This window comes from Neofelis nebulosa, chromosome 1 (genome assembly GCF_028018385.1).
Source record: "Neofelis nebulosa isolate mNeoNeb1 chromosome 1, mNeoNeb1.pri, whole genome shotgun sequence".
NCBI classification, from domain to species: domain Eukaryota; kingdom Metazoa; phylum Chordata; class Mammalia; order Carnivora; family Felidae; genus Neofelis; species Neofelis nebulosa.
Window position 1 is genome coordinate 31,505,473 of NC_080782.1, and position 14,410 is coordinate 31,519,882.

Genomic DNA, 14,410 nt, shown 5'->3' on the forward strand with positions numbered 1-14,410 from the left:
CCCTTACATGTCATGGTCACTTAATTACACATTTGTTGACTTGATCACAGACAAGAAGCAACACAAAAATTAGGAGAGGATACTGACGCATGAAGGCATCTAGTAGGCAGTGGTTGCCCTAGCTAGGTTTGCAATAGGGAAACTGAAACCATTATTTCCCTAAGCCCCGTGTACCTTTAAAATGATCTGCTCTAAACAAGCACATTTTCCTCCAAGAAGCTCGCAAGCTGGGTGCTCTGGAACCCTCGTGCGTGTATCCAATAGAGCCAGGTGACGGGTTGGGCCGAACCACAGGCCTGGGCTCTGGGGATGAGTGGTGGAGGAAGCTGGTGGGTGTGGTTAGGAGGGACGTCTGTGTCTACTGAGGGCAGCAATTCCTCCAAGCTGTCCTGTGAGCTTGGTGACAAGGACCCAAACTGATGCTAACCATAGCCAGTTTTAGGTAAATCTAAATTTTTTTTTTTAAATTTTCAATGTTTATTTATTTTTGACAGAGAGAGAGAGACAGAGCATGAGCGGGGGAGGGGCAGAGAGACAGGGAGACACAGAATCCGAAGCAGGCTCCAGGCTCTGAGCTGTCAGCACAGAGCCCGACGCGGGGCTTGAACCCACGAACTGCGAGATCATGACCTGAGCCGAAGTCAGACGCTCAACCGACTGAGCCACCCAGGCGCCCCAAGTTTTAGCTAAACCTAAAGAAGAGACTTAAAATACTTACTTTTTAAAGTCCCTACAAATGGAAGCTTGAAATCAGTAGCCTGTAATGCCACCCCGATCTGCAGGTAACACCACCAGGTGGCCCCTACTGGTGATAATGGTAAGCGCTCCTGCCATTGCCAGGCACCGGGCGAGGGCCCGGGTTTTGCTAAGCCTCTCCGTTCTAGCACGGCTTAGCTCTATTGCCTTGAAAGAATTACTGAGCCTCTGAGTATAAGCAGTGTCCCCTTTTCAGTGAAAAATAAATTTTTTTAAATAACAAAATAAACAGGTCCTGCTGGCTTGAGGAATCCCTGTGGGCATCCAGGAACCAACATTCCCCGACTCTCATTCATTTTCGAGAGCGAAGCACAGCCTGCGTGCAATAGCGGTGACTTGTTTAGACACCATCTGGTCTGTGTCCAGTGAGCAGGGATGGGACCACTCGGGTAACAAAGGCTACTGAGAAACTGCCTGTGGCTGATGAGGGAAGAAACATGACCACACATACATTCAAGGAAGAGAAAGTGTGGGCTCGAGGTGAGAAATGTAGAGTCAGCATCACTGAATCCCCAGATATTTTTATAGGGGTGGGGGGGTGGTTGAAAGGGGAAAAAAAAATTACCCAAAACTCCCCACAGGCCCAGACAAAGCCACAATGTGTTCCCATTTACCGCCAGCCTATAGTCACACCCTTCGTGTCTTTTACAGTTAAGGCTGGAGCTCAGCGAGTGGAAGGCACTTCCTATAAACAAAGGCCAGCAGAGATCACATTGCCTTCCATCTCCTCTTCCCCCTTCTGCAGAGCTAGGAGGTCAAACAACTGCTTAACCTCTTGTGTTAATTAACATTTTGGCTCCCTTTTGCATACTAAGAGCCAGAGATAAACGATACATGAATCCGTCATTGGAACTGGTGAAGGAAAGCTTGTGAGCAGCCAGCCGGCTGCTCGGTGTCACAGCCACCCGCCCCCAAAGCGGGCTCTGTGCAAACTGAGGCTGGGGCCGGTTTGCCTCCCAAGCTGCAGGGTTTGGCTCTCTCCACAGAACACAGCATCTCTCTGCCCGCCCCGCCCAAAGCAAGGGCTGCAGTTCTTGGAAGACGGTGTTCTGTGTGGAAGATGGCGGGACTCAGAGTTCTAACCCACAGCCCAACTGTGGGAAGAGAACCTCATGCCCGTTCTGGACCCTTGCCTTCTCTCCTAGCCTTTGGTCCCCAGGAGGGAGCCCTCTTACTCCTCTCTCCTTCCTGTTTATTTTCCGTACTGTCCTCCTAACCCCCAAGTTTCGGCTCCGGTCCCCCTCACCTTCCCCCATGTGAGCCCCTCATGTTCTCACTGGCCTCCAAACCTGAAACTCTGAGGGACAGGGCTCTTCCTTGGGCCTTACAGATCACTGCTTGGCACCTGTAGTCGTCTCCTTTGTTATTCTCCTCTCACTGGGGGAAAAAGATTGCTTTCCTAAAGCATTGCCCTCCTTCCCTGTCCACTGGTGTGTGAGGTCCGTGAGGCAGCTACTGAAAAGCACGGCTTTCATATATCTGCCACCGCCTATAAGATAGCACAGCTTTTAAAAAGTTGAATACCTGCTCAATCAAATGTGAGCTGGCCACATTCTCTGTCGCTCTCAAGGCCGAGCTTGGGTCCTGCGGCGCCCATGTGTGGCCCTGCCTCCATCCAACCAGCACGTCCATATTTCAGGCTGTGGTCAGCCTGCACTTTACCTTTTGTCCCACCTTTCTTACAGCTTCTCACTGGGGAAAGGGTCCTCGGGGGTCTTTTCTCCACCTCTCCAGCAACCCATGGACTCCACAGGAACTGGTCACCCTGTTGCTGCTTATAATTCATCTCATGAGGTATGGGATTTTGTGGTGATGACGGTTTTCTGTGTGTGTATAAATTTTGTGTCCTTCAGAAGCATGTGTAAGTATCACTTGGACACTCAGCGAAACATAGATTCTGTCTGCCACCTGCAGAGATTTTAGGAGATCGATGGCTGGAGTTGAGCCTGGGAACCTAGCTCGGAGTCAGTCACTCTCAAGCTAACTCAGGGCAGACCGGGGCTTCAACTGCTTTTGTGTCATCCATGGTGCCAGAGAGAGCTGAGGCTGGGCAAGGTGACTGCCCACAGAGCCACCAGCTGATTGATTACAACGAAGTGGGATTCCCATCCCAAACCAGTCTTCTATCTTCCACTATAGGGTTAAGAATTTTCACCTGGGCCCCTCTGCATTAAATGACCTCCACAAAACACATCAGGAAAATCCCTTAAATTCCAAGCTGACTGAGAGATTCCAGGGATAGTTAGAAAATACTTCTCCCTTCTCTACTGAGAGTCAGTAAGAACAATAGTTGGCTGTCAGCCCACACGGCAAATATCATCCTACCGGGTTCTCAGCAATTTTTCACTCTTTTACTACAACATCGATGAAAATAGAACTTTTCTGAAATAGAATTCCAAGTCTAAAAGAGAAAATTTTATGATACCTGGAGGCAAACTATTCAGATGTTTTGAGTTAATTTGGCATGGCTGAAAGAATTTTTACATTTGCAAAAATATCAAAGTTCATTTTCTGCCTCCAGAGTTTTCAAACTGTAATGAATCTGGCATGAACAATGGACTCCATTTCTCAATATGTGACTTTTGTGACGGCTAAAAAAAAAAACCCCTACAACAAAAAACAAACAAAAAAACCCCAAAAGAAATGGAGTGTGAACTAATAGGGTAACAGATTTCAGCCTCACAAAATGCTGAAACTAAAGCAATCTTAGACCTTTCTCCTTGTCCGGACCCAACTTTTACAGCTGAGAAAACTAAGGCTTTCTCTGAGACACCTAAATAGTAACAAAACAACAATAGAAGCCACAGTTCTCAAAGACTACTTTGCCCCCGGTGGGAATTTCAGTAAAGTATAAATGAAGTGCACATAGGACAATGTAACACAATACTTTTAGTGGAGCAAAATGTTCTGTGAATGCGAGGTGTCCATAGAGGGGGATGGGGCAGGAAGAATGATAGATTGGGAGACAGGAGGTAGGGGTTCAAGGTCCCATCTTGGCCATACTGCAATTTCAGAACCGTGGGTGAGTCATGACTGAGGCTTAGTGTTTTCATCTGAAAAATCAAGGCAGTAACTTGGTGGATGTTAAAGCTGAAGGGAAGGAAATGAAAGGGATTCTTAACTCCCGGATCCTGTTGTGTCTGTGATACGACATGTATGGAGTTGCATCCGGATGGTCTGCTTAGAGGTAAGTCTTCAGGCTCCCTTAGCTGATAGTTCCTTCAGCCTCACCTCCAAAGTATAATCCAATTTTTGACCCTGGTTCTCTATGGCCCTTTTGTCTTCTCTGATCCCATCCTGACACCAAAAGGAGCGCCCCTTGGCCCAGTGATGCCCATCTGCATTCTGGATCCAGAAGAACAGAAAGACAAGCCAATTTCTTGCATTTCTGTCTCCCAGGACCCACACAGTTCCCTGGCCTATGGCAGGTCCTTAATGCTTATCAAATTGTACTGAAAGGAAGAGAATAAAATGAAAAGAGAATAAAATGAAAAGGAATCAAGTTGAATTTTGTAAAAATGAATTCTACTTCTTCCCTCTCCAAACTGGTTCGCCTTAAAAGAGAAGACTGAACTAAGAGGTTTTTATCTGAGGAGACACAGATTTAAAGAAAACAGTGAGTTCTACCTATTGGCGACAAGTGGGAAAGATTTTTTTCTATTTTTTTTTTAAGTGGTCTCTTTTCAGATCTGCTGTCTACTTTTCCCAGGAAAAAACGGTCCTCTTTCTTCTAGGAGGAAGTGTATAGGTCTATGTGGGAGGATGGTGTTGATTTGTCACAAGATTTTGTTTGCAAGCTCTCATTATGGGCAAAATTATCATTATTTCTCTTTGGTGGCTCTGAAGTTTTTCTAAGAGTCATGGTGGGGAGACTCCTAGAAAAAGCAGACAGTAACTCAAAGTAATCATTTTTTTGGTTTGCTTTTATTGTCTAGTCTAAAAACTGTGGCTCTTGCCACAGTCCTGTCTGTGGGTTTGGGGGCTCTCCCCAGCAGGAGGTTCTCACTCAAACAGCACCTCGTTACAAACCTAGCTCAGCAAAACCTCCAACAGCAGGTACAAGACACTAAATATGCCTGAGTCAAAGATGTATTAACACAAGGCTTCCTCAGCTTTGCAGGTTAGACTGTTTAGCATGGCAAGAGCCAGGTATAAGGGGGTGGTCTCTCCTTGGAGAGTTCAAGTCTTTGCCTGTGGAGGGACTACCCCCACCCCTTACCGGATACATGGGATGTTTGGAATGTCATGAAATGCCCTGCATACTGGCCATCCTCCCGGCATCCTTGGGATTAAAGTCTTCCTTCTGTCCCTATGGAGCAGCCTCGACACTTTCACCTATTCTCTCTCCTCCAACCACGAGAGAACAAGGCTGCATTAGGAAAGGAAGACTAAACCACTCTCTGAAAACACATTAACACACATTTTTATCTTACCTAGGAGCTACTAGAAGGCAGGAGAGTGACATCTGAAAAAGATTGCTTTGGCTACTCTGTGTAATGACTGCGAAGACTGTATATGTCTTCTTAAAAGCACTGGATATTTGTACAGAATGTTAGAGTTGACCAAATTGTTTTCACAGGCATTGTCTCAGTTGATGGTGGCACCCCATGACTCAAGAGGATTGCTGCCCTTGTTTTAGGGATGAGAAAACGGCAGCTCAGAGAAGGTCTTTACCTGCCCCCCACCCCCCAGCCCTCCAGCAATTATGTAGAACAGGCAGCTGACAAACACTGACAAATCAGATCAGCTCACTGCCATCCTCAGCAACACGGGAGGGAAGGAAACAAACCCTGAGCCCCTGTGGGTCAGGCAGGGGCTGGATATTCCACATTTTCTCCGAGTTCCCCCGACTCAGACTCCCTGGGTCCAAATCCCAGCTCCAACACTTACTAGCAGCATGGCCTTGTAGGCCAGTCATATACTCGCTCAGTCTGTGTCTCAGTCTTCTCACATGTGACACGAAGGTAACAATATGCCCTCCTTACAGTGTCGTGAGGTTTAAAGCAGGCAGTCCACTCAAACACATAGATAGCCCTGGGTTAAGTAAGGATGCCTTGCACATTACCAACTCTCACCATTGTTACTGCCCCTTGTTTCACACAGGAAAGAAGAATGCTCGTGATGATGAAGCGGGAACATTACTGAGATTAGAACCTAAGTTTGACCCCAAAGATCTTATTTTCTGCTGCCTTCAGGTACCTGTTTACTTCCTCCTTTCTGCTCTTTTTCATCCTCCTGGACCCTTCCTCCATTGCCCTGATCCTGGGCTGCCTGCATCAGAATAATCACTGTGGACATTCTCTCTTCCTCCCCTATGGACGGAATCCGAAGTTCTGAAGCCAGGACCCAGAAATCTGCCTTTTTTCACAAACAGCACAGGTGACTCTTTTGCGCCCTGAGGAAGTGAAGAACCACTGACCCAGAGGGCCCACTGCAGCAGCTGTCGCTCCCCAGCCCCCCTTCACCTCCCCCTTCACCCAGGAAGTGCTCCAAATCTGTGTTGCTGTAAACCCTCCCTCCCCTGCACAGTCCCCATCTGCTTTTTCATGATTAGCAATGATTAGCAATACAAGGCTGATGCCAGCTCTCTCTGTGGTGGCTGGTCCTTCGATCCACTTTGAATAATGGCTTTCTTGAAGTGACGGCTTATTTTGCCTCCAAGTCAGGCAGGTAGGGCATAGAGAAGGGAAGAGGAGAGGCAGAGAGAGGGTCAGGTGATCTCCATTCCATGCACAAGATCCACCATGCACAAAAATACAACAATTACCCGCCTAGAAAATCTCAAAGGGTACCAGGGTCCAGCCTACAAAAATGAGATAACACAACAAGGCAGGCCAGCACAAAAGAGGAGAAACTAAATTAGTATTTGCATTAGAGTTTTATCTTATCTCACAAGCATAGCAGATGCCTTCCAGCACAAGGAGGCCAGGAGGCCATGTGTCATTTACCACATGCTTTCACTTATTCCTACTTTGCAAATAATTGTCAACCCTCTCCACCCCATCCATGCCGTCCACCAAAAAGCTTTTACCAAAGACCTTCTGAGAATACCATGGAGCCTCGAAATGTAACCCTAAGGCAAACAACATTTCTGTTTTCTTAGGTAATTTTTTTTCCCCCAAATGTCTTCTTAACTAGACTTAATCTCCAGTTGTGTAAACAGCTGAAGATATCCTAATTCCTGAGAGGATGTCAAAGATTCATACTTGAGTGGGGAAGATATTGAGGGTGTGGGGAAAAATGGAAGGAAAACTAGCATTAACTGTTGAACACGGACAAGATTTTAAAAATTACATACCATTTGGCACTTCTCATCTCCAAAGTATGCTGCCCCCATTGAAGGCAAGGAAAGGCAAGCTTCTCACCATGGCAAATTGGCCTAATTATGCTTTCTCTCTCCTAAATTGGGAAGGGTTTGCATGCACTGGTTTAAAAACACGCTTCCTATGAGTGACCGACCGCCTTTGCTCTGGATGGGAATGCAGTTACCCTCTCCGCACCGGTTTGATGCGGTCTCTCATTTTGCAAACTGGACTTGGAACCACTTAACAAAAGGCAATAAGCAAATGCATGTGGAAAATATGCAAGTCAGTTCTCCAGGCCAGGGTCCCGGGCATGTTCTTAGAACAGAAACTCTGCTCTCAGCTTTATTTTGCTGCAGGAGCTTGGGGCAGGTCAGTGGTTCAGGGTCTGCGTGTTGAAGCAAGGTTGGAAATAAAGAAGTTCCTGATGTGCCTCACCCTCCACAAACAGGTAGGCGTGGGTTTACCCACCATATTTTCCATATCGTTGAATTTCTGCTACAGGTTTCATATTGCTATTGCAACTTATCGTCACCCAATGATTTGGGTGACGGGTATTTGGATCTGCGGCTGGGAGGTCTAGTTGCTGCAATCACAGGGCTGTCCTCCTGGCACTTAGAGCTCAAGTGAGGATCGCCCACGTCAGTCATGCCCAACAGCCCCTCTTAGACCCTGGGGAGTCACCTAATGTCAGAGACCAAATCATCCGGGTACCATCTAGTCCAACTCCCTCATTTTACAGACGGGCGAACCGAGGCCCAATGGTCTCGTGTCACTATGACACGGTGAGTTGATGGCTATACAAAGGCGTGAATTTGGGCCCCGTGAATCTTAGTCCAAAAACTGCCATGTTGCTCTTTAAGTCTGAAAAGAATAGAGATAATATTAACACATTCCCTGAAGTCTTCATTACCTTACAAAGGAGAGAGACAGAAAAGATCAAGATAAAGAAGGAAGCCATGTGTAAGAGTGGGCAGGGGGCAGAGAGGCCTGGGCTCAAGCTCTGAGAGGACGCACGACATGGATCGGCCACGAAGTTGATGAGTGGACTTAGGATTTACCTAATGTTCTTGAGCCTTAATCCTCATCTTTAAAACAGAGACATAGTGCCTACTTCACAGAGTTGCGTTAGGATTAAAGGAGATAATACTCAGGTCCTGGCACACACAAAATGCTTAATAAATATTGGCTCTTGTTACATCCCCAGTGCAGACATCCAAGGACTTAAATAGACTGCCAAGGCATCAGTCCTGGGGGGCCTGTCCTTAAGCCAAACTTCCTTCTTGCCAACTCCTCTCTTCCGGTCCAGGACCCTGGCTGCCCACACCCTCCCTCTCATCCCTCCAAACAAGACAGTCATGACAATGTTGGTGCCCAGCTCCACGGGATCTTTCCAGAGGGGAGGCAACGTACTGACTAGAAACGAAGTCAGAAACTAGAAGCAAAAGGACATGGGATAAAGGGTGCTTTTAGCAAATGACAATGAGAAAGTTAGGAGAGTGACCTACGGGGTTCCTTTCATCTGTTATTACAATGCTGGGTTATGTAATAAAGCTTTTATGGTATAGGGAGTATAAAATACAATCACCAGCATGCCAGTCTCCATGGAAGTTAGAATGGCAGCAAAATGAATGCCCGTTACTCTTCTCTTCCCTTGCATAAGTCATCAGACACCCTGGCTTAGTGCATAAGGTTGTTTTTCTCCCCTCCAAGACCATTAAAACGGTCCCATAGAAGGTGATTTAAGTGGCATTCTAATCACTAGTTCTCTGCTCGGTTACTGTACAATGATAATTAATATTTACAAAGATGACCCTGATTTAACACATAAAGATCAAATTAATATTAATCAATATAAATAATATAAGTTAATATACATAGTATTAATTCAATACGGTTTTCAGGAGAAATGCATTCGCTCACGTTCTGAGTCTCCAAAAGTCGACCACATATTCATCACGCATGTTAACCAGAACACCCTATTTTCTGGCTATATCAGAAAATATAATTCACTCTTTCTTAAACTCCAGATTTGCAGTTTTCCTTTTGAGTCCCCATTTATCTTCTTACGAAACATGTGCCCGAGAGGACGACAGGATAACATTTTCTCAAGACAATGTTTGTTTTTGCAGAGTGTGTCCCTGATACTGGATACCACCCGGCTTCTGGAGACCCTTGGGCTGAGAGTCTGAGGCTCTGACGTTGCAATTCAGACCCCAAAGCGCAGCGGATTTTCATCTGGGTTTCAGAGGAGGCATTATCTTCATTTTGTTTCTGGACACTGGAGCTGAACCCCCTCCCCCAGAGATAAGAACAAACAGAATGTGTTCTGTCTTCCCAAAGATGCTACATCAGCATGTATTTTCCACTTAAGGCTTTTAAGCATTTGACTTACACATTTATGAACACCCCCGGTGGACCGTTAGGGTTTGGTTTAATCCCCAAGAAAACTGGCATTAAAATAGACCTTTTCCCGGCAATAATAATCTCATTTACGATAAATTATTCTATTCTCAGTACCTTTGAGACACATGAGAGCTTTTATGTAATAAAGAAGCCATTTATTTCCGAATATTTTAATGCATGTTTCCATATTTTTCTCATTTTTAATGCAAGGGCCACCGACAGTATTGTAAGAGAATGTCTTTTAAAAGCAAATTTATGGCAAATGTTCCAGGGAAATGGACGGCAGCATGCATCATCGCACAGCTATACCACGAGAGGAACAGGACAGAGATGTTCTAATTCTCATTTATGTGCATAAAAGAGTAACCTCTACAGAGAAAGACAATGTTATTGAGTAAATTGATAAGATATGGAAGACCTCGATTCAATCTGGACTCCAACCTTTGATGTGCTATATGCACTCAGCTATTGCTATGTCTCATATGCCTGAAATACAGGAGGCAAAGGGACAGATGTTGGGGAAGATCGTGATGACCACTGAGGAAAAGAAAGTCAAGTCAGAGCCTTTATGTGTTTTGAAAGACCAGGGAATCAAGGAGCAGATAGAATGGGCCCTGCTAGAAGTTCGATTATTTTGATCTTCGAAACTTTCATTTCAGAACTACTCATCTCGGTGCCATCTGTCTGAAAAGCCACCAAGATGGCGATTCTTAATTGGGAAGGCGGTGGCAGGGTCTGGCTGCGGAGACAGTGTCAGAATCAAAATATACACGCCTCTGGTTCGGTGCTTTTAATTTATGCTAGACTCCTGGAGCAGAAAAGCACTTTGAGGAATCTCAGATGTGCAATTCTGATATGCTTCCTGATTAAGAACCACTGCACTAGCGTAAGTGTGAGATTTACTTCAAGCACCATCGTATGTACTTATCAGAGACAAGAAAGTGAACCTTGGACATGAGCTGTACAGCACTTCTGGGATAAGAAGCCAACCCTCATGGGTAGACCTCCCACAGGAAATGTCTAAGGAGGCTGGGACCATGGGGACTGATGGCTCAGAGCTGCACTAATGGCAGCCAGTGGCACGTATAGCTGCTGAGCACTCGAAATGGGCCAGTGCAAATTAAGATGTGTTGTAAGAGTAAACTACGTATTAAATGTTATTATTTTTTCAAATTTTTTTAACATTTGTTTATTTTTTGAGAGACAGACAGTGAGTGGGCAAGGGGAAAAGAGAGAGACAGGGAGTCACAGATTCCAAAGCAGGCTCCAGGCTCTGTGCTGTCAGCACAGAGTCCGACAGGGTCTCAAACTCACAAACCGTGAGATCGTGACCTGAGTAAAAGTCAGACGCCCAACCAACTGAGCCACCCGGGCGCCCCAGAGATTTTAAAATTTAGTACAAATTAAAAAAACATGTTATCGCATGAATAATTTTTTTAATAAAGCTTATTTTATTTTTGAAGGGACAGAGACAGTGCAAGTGGGAAGGGGCAGAGAGAGAGGGAGACAGAATCAATCCCACGCAGGCTCTGTGCTGCCAGCATAGAGCCTGACAGAGGGCTCGAACCCACAAAACCACGAAGTCATGAGCTGAGCCTAAACCAAGAGTTGGACACTTAACTGACCAAGCCACCCAGGCGCCCCTAGTGAATAATTTTTTTTATATTAAATATATGTTAATCTGATAATATTTTGGATATTGGGCTTAATAAAATATATTGTTAAAATTAATTCACCTCTTTCTTTTTTCCCTGTTCAAATGGGTGACCACTAGAAAAGTTAATGCTATATATATGAGGCTTGACCTTGGGGCTCTCATTATACTTCTGATAGGTGCACTGGTTCAGGCTGTTAGTCAAACCCAGTTCTGAAGTCTAGAAGGGGGGGGGGGGCGGGGGGACAACCAAAACTCTGATGTAAGGTTATAATCTGCTGTTACTCAGGACTTCACAAAGGTTCCACACCCTGCATGTGAACCGAGCCTCTGAGTTGCTGAATTTAAGTGGAGGCACTGTGAATCCCCTAGGCCTATACCAATGGCACAGGCTTTGACCAAGGGCCGCTGGGAAGTGCTGTCTCCTCTCCAAACAGACAGAAGAGCTGAGTCCTTGTGTGTCAAGAGAAGCATGATAGAAAAGCAGGGAGTGCTCAAAAACCACGTGAAGTGGCTTCAGGGAGCAGTGGTGTTAAAATGTGGATAAGCGAAACAAAACTTGGAGAAATTAGGAATCAAAAGGGAATCTGTTTTTGCACTTTCTAACCTCAAGCTTTCAAAAACTGAACAGGAATTCTGTTAGTAGAAAAGTGGGTATTCCCTGCACCCTTCAGGACACCCAGTACTGTGCTAAGTGTTGACATGCATCAGCCTCTCTAATCCTATGAAAAGCACTATTAGGCAGTCACTGCTATTATCCTGTGGTACAAACGCAGAAGACAAGCCTTGGGGAGTCTAATGACATGCTAAGTTTTCACTTCTGCTAAGTGGCAGAACTGGGCTTGAAGCTGAGAGTCTAGGTCTACCCATGTAGACCATGGTCTCCACCAATGGACAGCTCAAAACACGACTCCAATCTCAGGAGGTTTGGGGGGCCTTGGGGAGAAGACAAGGGGTGGGGATATGTCCCAAACAAAGTCCCTGGAGTCATTTTCAGGACAATCCTGGGAGCAGGGACCATAAAGAAAGGTGATGAAGGCAAGTAGCCAGGAGTTGAGAGTCCCTGTTTGGGTGGCTGAGCAAGAAAAAGTACAACATAGTCACTGAGGGTGTGGACTGTGGAGGCCACTACCGGGGTTTGAATCCCACTGTGACCCCTTCCTAAATGGCTATGCAAAGGCAGTTCCCCAAGCTTTAAGTTGGGTTCATTCTAGGAGCTGCCTCAAAGAGCTGCAAGAATTAAATGAGATACAGGTATGGAACGTGCCCGGTAAGCACACACAGTGAGTCCAACAATGGATATGGCTGTTCTTACCACAGGGCGGTTTTAGGATAAAGCTCTTAAGCCTCGTTCCCCATTCACCCTTATCACTACCCGCTTCTGACAGGTATGGGGAGTCAGCATGTTTAGAGTCATGAAATGTAGAAGTACTCAAGAGCAAGGCAGCTTCGCCCTGCTCCAGAGAGAAGAGGTACAAAAGAAAATTGCCATAAGCTTGTGCCTTCTTCCTCAGATGACAGAGTGTTGAGATACCTGAGGATACCTCCCGGATGCTTATCGGTGCAAAAGTTGGGCTCAGTTTGACCTCCCTTTGCCACGGTAAAGAAAGAGCCCTTTGCCCTGAGTGGATGAAGCATCTTTCTAGGGAAGAGGACCCACCAGGATCCCCAGGTCACCCCCCTGTAGACACATCTCCATGGCCTGGCATAGCAGGGTGGGTCAGCAGTGTGCCCAGGAATGGCCCATGTCAGAGGCTGGGTGGGCTGGGCCAGCACAAAGGGTGGAGGCAGGACTGAAGAGCCCATGCTCTTAGTGGTCAGGAAGTGGAATGGCCACAGCAGGCCACAGAGGAGAAAGAACTCGGGGAGCTTCTGGAGGCTTCTTAAGTAGAAACGCTTCCCACTTATAATTCAGGTAACCCAATTCCCTATCTTTGGAAGTCTTGTTTAGAAGCTAGAGATACTTAAGCATGGTTTTCCAAGACTTGGTGCATCTCCTAGGAGGTGTTCCTCTGAAGCTTAGGCCAAAATTTTATTATGGTCAGTGGAAGTGAAGGGAGCACTTCAGAATGAGAGCATTGACTGTTTCGTTGCATTACAGAGGAGTCAGGGGTGGTCCACCGTGGGTGGGAACTAAGGAGAAAGGGAGTCTGGGGCCAGACCTTGAAAGGTGGTCTCTCCTTCCTTCCTGTTTCTCTGTTAAAGAGTACATGTTACAGACAGCCTAGACTCTGAGCAGAGAAAAGTAGGCCCCTGATATTGCTGGCAAGGATTATACCATCTCATAAAGGAAGAGATTCTCTATCACAACGGGGAGTCTCAAATTAGTCAAAGACTTGGAATGGTTTCCTGATAAATGAAATATAATCAATTATGGTGACTTCTTTTGGGGATGTTAAATGTCTTGTTCCTTTCCCTTTGTTTTCTTTGGATTGCCACTGAGGTCAAGTGCAAAGTTGTTGATCTCACCACAATAGCCCAGAATACATGAGCACATCTGCAGCCCAGGATACAACAGCACTCAAGTGACCAGAGTGAAATGTGGTGCTAAGTGAACCAAGCAGAGAAGGAGACACATTCTGGCAATAATCTTTAGCCATTAGAAAGTGAGATATATACACACATATACATTTAAATGATATTTTAAAAAGAGATACGACAACACAAAATGTTGGAGCAACTTCAACTCTCATACGTGGCTGGTGGGAATGGAAATAAATATGAGCACTTTAGAAGACTGTTTGGCAATATCTCCTAAGCTTAAATATGTAAATATCTTCTGTTCCAACAATTCCACTCCTACGAATAGACGAACAGAAATATGCACGCATGTGCACCAAGACACGTGTAAAAATGCTCACAGATTCAAAAAAGCCAATACACGAGCATCTCTTTTGCACAACTTCAAAATCCACTTGAGCTTACCTTTGCTGTCACAGGTGGTTTCACGCAGACTTTGGCTTCTTGTGGGTGAAATCAGTAATGCCGTGTCTAGGACCTGCACCACATACATTTGACTTCCTGCAACACAGCCTCTCTGCCTTGGGATTCCCTCGAAACTCTCACGCATGCATAACCTGGAAGAAGAGAAGTTATACTGATGGGATCATCCTTGACCAACGGGGGGCAGGAGCCAATGGGCAATGGACGAATGTTCCCACTGCTGTTCTCCCTGGTGAGCGGTTCTGAAATGCGTTGCATACAGTCCCTCAGAAGACCCTGACAGGATTGAGCACGAGCCGACCATGGTAGTGGTTAACCTAGAAACACATCCAGAGGGGCCTCCCTTCTT

The 14,410-nt window shown here is 45.9% G+C and overlaps 2 long non-coding RNA genes across 4 annotated transcripts in view; one reads left to right on the forward strand and one right to left on the reverse strand.

Annotated features, from left to right (window-relative positions):
* The window catches only part of LOC131505023 (uncharacterized), a 232,039-nt gene that overhangs the window by 104,786 nt on the left and 112,843 nt on the right, over window positions 1-14,410 (reverse strand). For all 3 annotated transcript variants that reach the window (XR_009258243.1, XR_009258244.1, XR_009258242.1), the window contains exon 5: window positions 14,044-14,195. This is a non-coding gene — a long non-coding RNA (uncharacterized LOC131505023). The remainder of the gene's footprint in view (window positions 1-14,043; window positions 14,196-14,410) is intronic.
* LOC131505035 (uncharacterized) lies at window positions 7,307-9,632 on the forward strand. Its single transcript, XR_009258252.1, has 2 exons — window positions 7,307-7,509; window positions 9,191-9,632. It is a non-coding gene; the product is annotated as an uncharacterized LOC131505035 (long non-coding RNA).